The sequence below is a fragment of the Gorilla gorilla genome, chromosome 12, assembly GCF_029281585.2.
Source record: "Gorilla gorilla gorilla isolate KB3781 chromosome 12, NHGRI_mGorGor1-v2.1_pri, whole genome shotgun sequence".
NCBI lineage: Eukaryota > Metazoa > Chordata > Mammalia > Primates > Hominidae > Gorilla > Gorilla gorilla.
The window spans coordinates 30,708,722-30,721,931 of record NC_073236.2 but is presented as its reverse complement, the minus strand read 5'-3'; positions in this window follow the sequence as shown (position 1 = coordinate 30,721,931).

Here is a 13,210-nt window from a genome sequence, read left to right as displayed (position 1 = left end):
TCTGTTGCACAGGCTGGAGTGCAATGGCTCCATCTTGGCTCACTGCAAGCTCTCCCTCACGGGTTCAAGTGATTGTCCTGCCTCAGCCTCCCAGGTTACTGCGACTACGCCGCACTGGGACTACAGCAGCTGTCACCATGCCTGGCTAAATTTTTGTATTTTTAGTAGAGATAGGGCTTCACTGTATTGGCCGTGATGGTCTTGATATCCTTTCCTTGTGATCCTCTTGCCTTTTCCTCCCAAAGTGCTGGGATAACAGGCCTGAGCCAACATACATATTTTTTAAATGAAAAAAAATTTCAAAGGTACTCTGCTTGGTATAATAATCAAATATATAAATTCAAGAATAAAACATAACCATGAAACATATTTATAACTGCAGATGGAAAATAGGACAATTTTTTAAATAACATATTTGGAAAGCATTAACTAGTAATTTGAAGAGTTTGCGTTTGACAGGCTAGTATGAACATACCTTGAATGCAGCAACACAGGTTCCCCAGAAGAAAAATCAAAATGAGGGAAAATGAAACCACAAAGGTTCAATCTGATCTGACCTTTCAAAAACTCAGCACTGACAGTGGCACTTAGGATCAAGGGCAGGAGATTCCTAACCCCATCACCATGGCGATAGGGCATAAACATTCCAGTGTGAAGGTCCAATCCACATTGCGAGGTCCAATTGCTGCCAGGCAGACAGCAGTGCTTTTACATGTACAGAAAGGTCACTGAATGCTCAGTGCTTTCTTTCAAAAACTGAATCCCAAGCCCACATATTACTATGCTTTTCTTGTTGAAATAAGTTATGAGATGGGAAATAGGGCAACCCCAAATATAGATATATATATATACATATATATATGTGTGTGTGTATGTATATATCGTTATCAAAAAGGTAATATATATAACATATATAATATGTATCACAAATATATAATTTCCTTTTACATCCTGCATACTTATATTACATATATTATGTATAATATAACATATAATTAATATATAATTATATATAATACATATAATAATATATAGTTATATATAACACTATATAAAATTACATATATAATTATACAATTATATATTTAATTATAATATAATAATTTATAATATATATAATCTATAATATATAATATATAACATATTATATAATGTATATCTATATTCCAATACATTATATAATACGTAATCTCTAATATACAATATATTATATAATATATAATACATTATGTAATATATAATATATATGGTATTTCATATAATATATATTACATATTAAACAATTTATAATATATTATATCATATAATATATATTATACTATATATGACATATATGCAATGACATATAATATACTATGTGTACAAATAATATAATACAACATATATGATGATATATATAATCTAGTATGATATATTATTTATAATATTTAACATAATCATTTTCAATACACTATTATATAATTATACATAATATATAACATATATGTATCATATGATATATGACATATATCATATATGATATATAGTACATATATATTATAGATTATATATCATATATGATATATTATATATATCATATATTATAATATGTCATATGCAATATATTTCATATATACTATATTGTATATAATATATATCATTTTATATATATACTATATTATATATAACATGTCATATGTTATATATAATATATATCATGTTATATATACTATATATCTTATATTTTTTATATCATATATAATATGTAATATATATCATATCTTATCTAATATATATATATTATCTAATATATCTTATATTATGTATCATATATTATATTATATATCATATATTACAGTATATCATATGTATCAAATATTAAATATATATCATGTATTATATAATATATATCCTATATTTTATATTGTATATGGTATATATTACACATAATATGTAACTTACATATCATGTAATATTTATATATTATATTATAAATAATTTATTTTAACATATATATGTATCATATTTAGTATATATAATGTATATTTCATATTATATGTAAGATAATATACATTTTATACATTATATATGATATATATCATACATTCAATATACACGATATATACTTATGTAATATATATAATATATACAATATATATTTTTTACGTCATAAAATATACTATATATGTCTTAACATATTAGGTAATATATTTTGTCATATTGTACATATTACATATTATATAAAATATATGTAATACATTATATATTATATATGATAAATCTTATATATGTTATATATTATATATGATAAATATATATATTATATATTATATATGACAAATATATAGAATATTTAATGTATAATTATATATAATATATAATGTATAGTTATATGTAATATAATATATATTATATGAAATAAATATATTACATATATATAATGTGACAAAATACATATTAAATATTATTTATATTATGGTATATTATATATTATAGATGTATTATATACATCTGTAATACATTATATAATATATAATGTATATATGATACATATTTTATATATGTAATTTATTTTTAGACAGAGTCTTGTTCTGTTGCACAGGCTGGAGTGCAATGGCGCCATCTTGGCTCACTGCAAACTCTCCCTCACGGGTTCAAGTGATTGTCCTGCCTCAGCCTCCCAGGTTACTGCGACTACACCGCACTGGGACTACAGCAGCTGCCACCATGCCTGGCTAATTTTTTGTATTTTTAGTAGAGATAGGGCTTCACTGCATTGGCCACGATGGTCTTGATCTCCTTTCCTTGTGATCCTCTTGCCTTGTCCTCCCAAAGTGCTGGGATAACAGGCCTGAGCCAAGACACATATTTTTTAAATGAAGAAAAATTTCAAAGGTACTCTGCTTGGTACAATAATCAAATATATAAATTCAGGAATAAAACCTAACCATGAAACATATTTATAACCGCAGATGGAAAATACAGAGGACAATTTTTTAAATAACATATTTGGAAAGCATTAACTAGTAATTTGAAGAGTTTGCGTTTGACAGGCTAGTACGAACATACCTTGAATGCAGCAACACAGGTTCCCCAGAAGAAAAATCAAAATGAGGGAAAATGAAACCACAAAGGTTCAATCTGATCTGACCTTTCAAAAACTCAGCACTGACAGTGGCACTTAGGATCAAGGGCAGGAGATTCCTAACCCCATCACCATGGCGATAGGGCATAAACATTCCAGTGTGAAGGTCCAATCCACATTGCGAAGTCCAATTGCTGCCAGGCAGACAGCAGTGCTTTTACATGTATAGAAAGGTCACTGAATGCTCAGTGCTTTCTTTCAAAAACTGAATCCCACGCCCACATATTACTATGCTTTTCTTGTTGAAATAAGTTATGAGATGGGAAATAGGGCAACCCCAAATATAGATATATATATATATACATATATATATGAGTGTGTATATATATATCGTTATAAAAAAAGTAATATATATAACATATATAATATGTATCACAAATATATAATTTCCTTTTACATCCTGCATACTTATATTACATATAATATATTATGTATAATATAACATATAATATACAATTACTATATATAATACATATAATAATATAGTTACATATAACACTATATAAAATTACATATATAATTATACAATTATATATATAATTATGTATAATATAATAATATATAATATATAATCTATAATATATAATATATAACATATTATATAATGTATAATATCTATAATCCAATACATTATATAATACGTAATCTCTAATATACAATATATTATATAATATATAATACATTATGTAATATATAATATATATGCTATTTCATATAATATATATTACATATTAAACAATTTATATTATATCATCATATAATATATATTATACTATATATGACATATATGCAATATGACATATAATATACTATGTGTACAAATAATATAATACAACATATATGATGATATATATAATCTAGTATGATATATTATTTATAATATTTAACATAATCATTTTCAATACATTATATAATTATACATAATATATAACATATGTATCATATGATATATGACATATATCATATATGATATATAGTACATATCATATATTATAGATTATATATCATATATGATATATTATATATATCATATATTATGTCATATGCAATATATTTCATATATATACTATATTGTATATAATATATATCATGTTATATATATACTATATTATATATAACATGTCATATGTTATATATAATATATATCATGTTATATATACTATATATCTTATATTTTTTATATCATATATAATATGTAATATGTATCATATCTTATCTAATATATATATTATCTAATATATCTTATATTATGTATCATATTATATTATATATCATATATTACAGAATATATATCATATATGTATCAAATATTAAATATATGTCATATATTATATAATATATATCCTATATTTTATATTGTATATGGTATATATTACACATAATATATAATTTACATATCATGTAATATTTATATATTATATTATAATTTATTTTAACATATATATGTATCATATATTTAGTATAATGTATATTTCATATTATATGTAAGATAATATACATTTTATACATTATATATGATATATATCATACATTCAATATACATAATATATACTTATGTAATATATATAATATATACAATATATATTTTTTATATGTCATAAAATATACTATATATTATATGTCTTAACATATTAGGTAATATATTTTGTCATATTGTACATATTACATATTATATAAAATATATGTAATACATTAAAAATTATATATGATAAATATTATATATGTTATATATTATATGATAAATATTATATATAATATATTATATATTATATATGACAAATATTATATATATTTAATGTATAATTATATATAATATATAATGTAGTTATATGTAATATAATATATATTATATGAAATATATATATTACATATATATAATGTCACAAAATACATATTAAATATTTATATTATGATATATTTTATATTATAGATGTATTATATACATCTATAATACATTATATAATATATAATGTATATATGATACATATTTTATATATGTAATTTATTTTTAGCTTCTTGTTCTGTTGCACAGGCTGGAGTGCAATGGCGCCATCTTGGCTCACTGCAAACTCTCCCTCACGGGTTCAAGTGATTGTCCTGCCTCAGCCTCCCAGGTTACTGCGACTACACTGCACTGGGACTACAGCAGCTGCCACCATGCCTGGCTAATTTTTTGTATTTTTAGTAGAGATAGGGCTTCACTGCATTGGCCACAATGGTCTTGATCTCCTTTCCTTGTGATCCTCTTGCCTTGTCCTCCCAAAGTGCTGGGATAACAGGCCTGAGCCAAGACACATATTTTTTAAATGAAGAAAAATTTCAAAGGTACTCTGCTTGGTACAATAATCAAATATATAAATTCAGGAATAAAACCTAACCATGAAACATATTTATAACTGCAGATGGAAAATACAGAGGACAATTTTTTAAATAACATATTTGGAAAGCATTAACTAGTAATTTGAAGAGTTTGCGTTTGACAGGCTAGTATGAACATACCTTGAATGCAGCAACACAGGTTCCCCAGAAGAAAAATCAAAATGAGGGAAAATGAAACCACAAAGGTTCAATCTGCTCTGACCTTTGAAAAACTCAGCACTGACAGTGGCACTTAGGACCAAGGGCAGGAGATTCCTAACCCCATCACCATGGCGATAGGGCATAAACATTCCAGGGTGAAGGTACAATCCACATTGTGGGTTCCAACTGCTGCCAGGCAGACAGCAGTGCTTTTACATGTACAGGAAGTTCATGGAAGGCTCAGTGTTTTGTTTCAAAAACTGAATCCCAAGCCCACATATTACTATGCTGTGCTTGTTGAAATTAAGTTATGAGATGGGAAATAGGGCAACCCCATATATATAAAATATATATATGTGAGCGTGTATATATATATAATTATATATAACGTAATATACATAACATATATCATACACATAACATACATATAACATATATGTATTATATATTATATTATATATTATATATATGTATTATATAATACATATGTTATATACAACATATAATATACAATATGTCATAATATATAAAATATATGTAATACATATGATGTCATATTGTATATAATATATATATGTATTATAGATATTACATATAATATATAATATATATGACATCAGATATATTACATATTTTATATTATTTATATAATATACAAAGTATATAATATATATTTTATATTATATAATATATGAAACCTATACTATATGTAATTATATAACATATTATGTATCTTATATAATGAACTATAATATATAATTTATGACATGTATATAATATATATTACATATAAAATATTATATTATATATAAAATATTAACTATATAGTATATAAAATATATAATATATTATGTATATGTTAAATAAAATATATAATGTCTTATATAATATATAAATTGTATATTATATGATGTGTAAATAATATGTTATAGGTATTATATACCATATATTTTAAATATATGACATATATTATATAATATATGATATATATAATGTAATGTATGTATATTATATGATTTATGGTTATAATATGATATATGATTTATATTATGTAATATGCTATATACTATATAATATATGATATATACTATATAACATGCTACATCTTATATAATGTATAATATGTGGTATATATAACATGGAATATATTAATATATGATACTTAACATCTGATATAACATATATGAGAGATATTATATATAATGTAAGATATATGTGATACATATTATATATAATATAACATATATGGTATGTATTATATGATATGTGTTATATATGTTATATATTATATATAATTATATAATAATCTATTATATATGATCATACTTTATATTATATATCTTAATATATACTATATATTATATAATATATATATCATAATATATCATAATATATTATATATAATATATCATAATATACATATCATAATATATTATATATTGTATATTATTACTATACATAATGTAATATATATTTAATCTATCATATACAGAATATAATATAATATTATGATATAATATGTAATATGTTATTTAGTATATAATATCTTATACATATTTTATAATTTATATCTAATATATAATACATTACATATTATATTATATATGAAATATTACTTGTCATATGTTATACATATATTATATATTATATATTACAAATTATATATGTATTATATATATTTATTATTCTATTACATGTAATTATGTAATTTTATACTTATATATAATTATATATTATGTTATATATAATAATTATGCATTATTATGTGTATTATATTGTATATAATAATAATATATCATTATATTTTATATTATACATAATATATATAAGGATGCAGGACATAAAAGGAAATTATATATACGTTATACATATTATATATGATATATATATTACATTGTATATAATTATATATATATACACACACATATATATTTACATATATTTAGGGGTGCACTATTTCCCATCTCATAACTTATTTTAAGAAGTACTGCATAGTAATGTTTGGGCTTGGGATTCAGTTTTTGAAACAAAACACTGAGCCTTCAATGACCTTCCTGTACATGTAAAAGCACTCCTGACTGCCTGGCTGCAGTTAGACCGCACAATGTGTATTGTGCCTTCAGCCTGGAATTTTTATGCCCAATCGCCATGGTGATGGGATTAGGGATCTGTTGCCCTTGGTCCTAAGTGCCACTGTCTCTGCTGAGTTTTTCAAAGGTCAGAGCAGATTGAACCTTTGTGGTTTCATTTTCCCTGATTTTGATTTTTCTTCTGGGGAACCTGTGTTGCTGCATTCAAGGTATGTTCATACTGGCCTGTGAAATGCGAACACTTCAAATTACTATTTAAAGCTTTCCAAATATGTTATTTAAAAAATTGTCCTCTGTATTTTCCATCTGCAGTTATAAATATGTTTCATGGTTAGGTTTTATTCCTGAATTTATATATTTGATTATTGTACCAAGCAGAGTACCTTTGAAATTTTTCTTCATTTAAAAAATATGTGTCTTGGCTCAGGCCTGTTATCCCAGCACTTTGGGAGGCCAAGGCAAGAGGTTCACAAGGTGAGGACATCAAGACCATCCTGGCAAATACAGTGAAATCCTGTCTCCACTAAAACTAAAAAAAATTAGCCAGGCATGGTGGCAGCTGGTGTAGTCCCAGTGTGGTGCAGTCCCACCTACTTGGGGGCTGAGGCAGGACAATCGCTTGAACCCGTCGGGCAGAGGTTGCAGTGAGCCAGGATGGCGCCATTGCACCCCAGTCTGTGCAACACTACAAGACTCTGTCTAAAAACAATTATATATATATAATATAAATTATATATACGTATTATATATAATATATTATATACGTAATATGTAATATATGTAATATATATTATCTCGTAATATATACTATATATATCTATTGTCATATTATATATAATATATATTATATGTATTATATATATTATATATTTATATAATATATAATTTATATAATATGACACTACATATTATGATATATATTATTTAAATTATATATAATATAAATAATATATATATTATATAATATATGAGATGCATACTATATAATGAACTATAACATATATTTTACTTTATGACATGTATATGTTATATATTATATATTATATACATATATAATATACTTTTTATATATTATATATTATGTATATATTATATTATATAAATTATATACATTATAAATATACATAAAATATATTATATAATATATTTTAAAACATAATATTTAAATTATATATTATATATGTAAATAATACTTTATAGGTAATATATACCATATATATTGAATATAATATATCATATATTATAAAACATGATATATATATGATGTATGACGTATATTATATGATATATGGAATATAATATGATGTATGATATACATTATATACTATATGCTGTATATTATATGATATACATCATATAACATGCTATATATTATACAATGTGTGATATATATTATATATAACATGATATATATTATGGATAATATATGATATATAACATATATAAATTATGTATAATATATGATACCTGTAATATATGATACATATTATATATATGATATATCTTATATACGTTATCAATTATACATAATTATATAATATTCTGTTATATGATTATTTTATATATATATTATATAGATATATAGATATATATATATAATATATCTTAATGTATAATAAATATATCATTATATAGTATAAATAATATATCATAATGTTTTATATATTATATTATATTATTACTAAACATAATATATAATCTAAGATATGTCGTATATAATATAATACTTATATTATGGTATATGTTATATGTTATATAGTATATGATATGTATTATATACTGTATAATATATAATGTATTATATTTTATGTATAATATATTACATGTTATATGTAATATATACATTATATATTATATTTATTATATATTATATATTATACATATATTATATATTATATAATATATTATATCATATATTATGCTTGCTATATATTATATATTATGTGATATATAATTATATATAATTATATAAATAATATATATATTCATATAATTATATATTATGTGATATATAATTTTATATTATATGTATTATAGTGTATGTCATAATTACACATTATTATACATTATATTATAAATAATATATTATATAGAATGTAAGGATTCAGGATGTAAAAGGAAATTATATGTCATACCTATTATACATTTTATACGTATTACATTATAATTATATATATATACACACATATGTATATACGTATGTATATTTGTGGGTGCCCTATTTCCCATCTCATACCTTATTTTAAGAAGTACAGCACAGTAATGTGTGGGCTTAGGATTCAGTTTTTGAAACAAAACACTGAGCCTTCAATGACCTTCCTGTACATGTAATAGTACTACTGCCTGCCTGGCAGCAGTTGGACCTCACAATCTGGATTGTGCCTTCACCCTGGAATATTTATGCCCTATCGCCATGGTGGTGGGATTAGGGATCTCCTGCCCTTGGTCCTAAGTGCCACTGTCTGTGCTGAGGTTTTCAATGGTCAGAGCAGATTGAACCTTTGTGGTTTCATTTTCCCTGATTTTGATTTTTCTGATAGGAAACCTGAGTTGCTGCATTCAAGGTATGTTCATACTGGCCTCTCAAATACAAACTCTTCAAATTACTAGTTAGTGCTTTCCAAATATGTTATTTAAAAATTATCCTCTGTATTTTACATATGCAGTTATCAATATGTTTCTTGGTTATGTTTTATTCCTCAATTTATATATTTGATTATTGTACCAAGCCGAGTACCTTTGAAATTTTTCTTCATTTAAAAAATATGTATCTTGGCTCAGGCCTCTAATCCCACCACTTTGGGAAGCCAAGGCAACAGGATCACAAGGTGAGGAGATAAAGACTATACTGGCCAATACAATGAAATCCTGTCTCTACGAAAAATAAAAAAAATTAGCCAGGAATGGCGGCAGCTGGTGTAGTCCCAGTGTGGTTTAGTCCCAGCTATCTGGGAGGCTGGGGCAGGACAATCGCTTGAATCCGTCAGGCAGAGTTTGCAGTGAGCCAAGATGGCACCATTGCACCCCAGCCTGTGCAACAGAACAAGACTCTTTCTAAAAACAATTTTATATATATAATATATATTATATATGGATTATATATTATATAATATATTATATATGGATTATATATCATATAATATATTATATATGGATTATATATTATATAATATATTATATATGGATTATATATTATATAATATATTATATATGTAATATAATATATATGATATATAATATGCCATAATATATAAAATATATATAATATATGTCATATATTATACATTATATTATATATATTACATATAATATATCATATATATTATATATAATATGACATAATATATTTTTCATATTACATATTATTTATATATTATATAATATACATAATACATGTATTATATATTATATAATATATATTATGTATATTATATAATGAACTATGATACTTATATTTCATGACGTCTATATAATATGTATTATTACATATATTATATATTATCCATTAAATACATAATATATAAAATATATATTTAAATTATGCATATGTTAAATAAAATATATAGTATATGATAATAAATTACGTATTATATGATATGTAAATAATGTTGTAGATAATATATATCATAAATATAATATATGACATATTATATAATATATGATATATATAATATAATGATGTATGTTATATGATATACTGTATGTAATGATATATGATATATATTATATAATATATGCTATATATTATATAATATATATTTTATATAATTTATGCTATTTATTTTATAATGTATATTATATATCACATATGCTATATATTGATAATATATGACATATAGCAAATAATATATGATATATAACATTATATATGATAGATATTATATATAATGTATGATATACATAATATATGATGGATTATATATAAGAATATATAATATATGATATATATTGTATATGATATATGATATATAATATACGTTATATATTATATAAAATTATATAATAATCTATTATATATGATTATATTATATATTATAAATATATCTTAATATAATATATCATATATTATATACAATATATCAGTATATTATGTATTATATTATATTACTATACATAATGTAATATATTATATAATATTTAATGTAATATGACACATATATATTATAATATATATTATGATATAATATATGTTGTATAATATGTAATATCTAATATATATGTATTATAATATCCAATATAATATATATTATGTATAATATATTACTTATTACATGTTATATATAATACATTATATATTATATATTAAATATTTTATATTATATAATATGATATATTTTATATTATATAGTATCATATATATTCGATATTATATATTATATATTGTTTTACATATATGATATATTCTTATATATAATTATATATAGTTATATAGTTATATAATTACATATAGTTACATAATTATATATATAATTACATATTGTTATATATAATTATATATATAATTACATATTGTTATATATAATTATATATAATTACATATTGCTATATATAATTATATATTATTATATGTATTATATTTTATATAATATATCATGATATTTTATATTATACATATTATATTTAAAATAAGGATGCAGGATACAAAGGGAAATTATATATATTGTATACATATTTTATATGTTATATATATTACATTATATATAATTATGTATATATATACAAACATGTATATATATGTATATATTTCGGGTGACCTGTTTCCATCTCATAACTTATTTTAAGAAGTGCAGCATAGTAATGTGTGGGCTTGGTATTCAGTTTTTGAAACAAAACACTGAGCCTTCAATGACCTTCTTGTACATGTAAAAGCACTCCTTTCTGTCTGGCAGTAACAAGAGGGGCAGAAAAATAGAAAGATTATCATCGGATTTGGGAATTCAAAGACGGCTCAGCAAAATACTAGGACATGGCTCATATAAGATGGAATAAGCCTGGAAATACACCCCCCTCCCCAATATTTCAGATCATAATATCTACAGAAACAGAGTCCTAATGTATTGAACCTGGTTTCTCAATTGAAACAAAAGTCTTCAAGGAAGGAGAGATACATAAAATTTAACAGGAATACATATGAAGCAGTATCTTTAAAGAATGTAAATATATCAACCAAAAGTAAATTTGAGATTCAAATTTCCATTGCTAAAGTCTTTTCAGAGTCAGAACGACATAATTATTATATAACTATTCAAAACAAAACAAAAAAAAACTTACTGGAAAGGAGAACAACTGGTTTGAGAAGAAAAACTTTTCATGGTAGAGCAGAAATAACTGTCAAGGAAAATACTTAGAAAAAGGCATATATAAAGAGTGGCCTAGTTTTACTGCACACGTCTTTGCCATGCAGAAACAGCTAAATCCCATCTGACAACTACTTTCCCTTTCGTGTACCTTGTCTTTAGAGAATAAAATATATCTG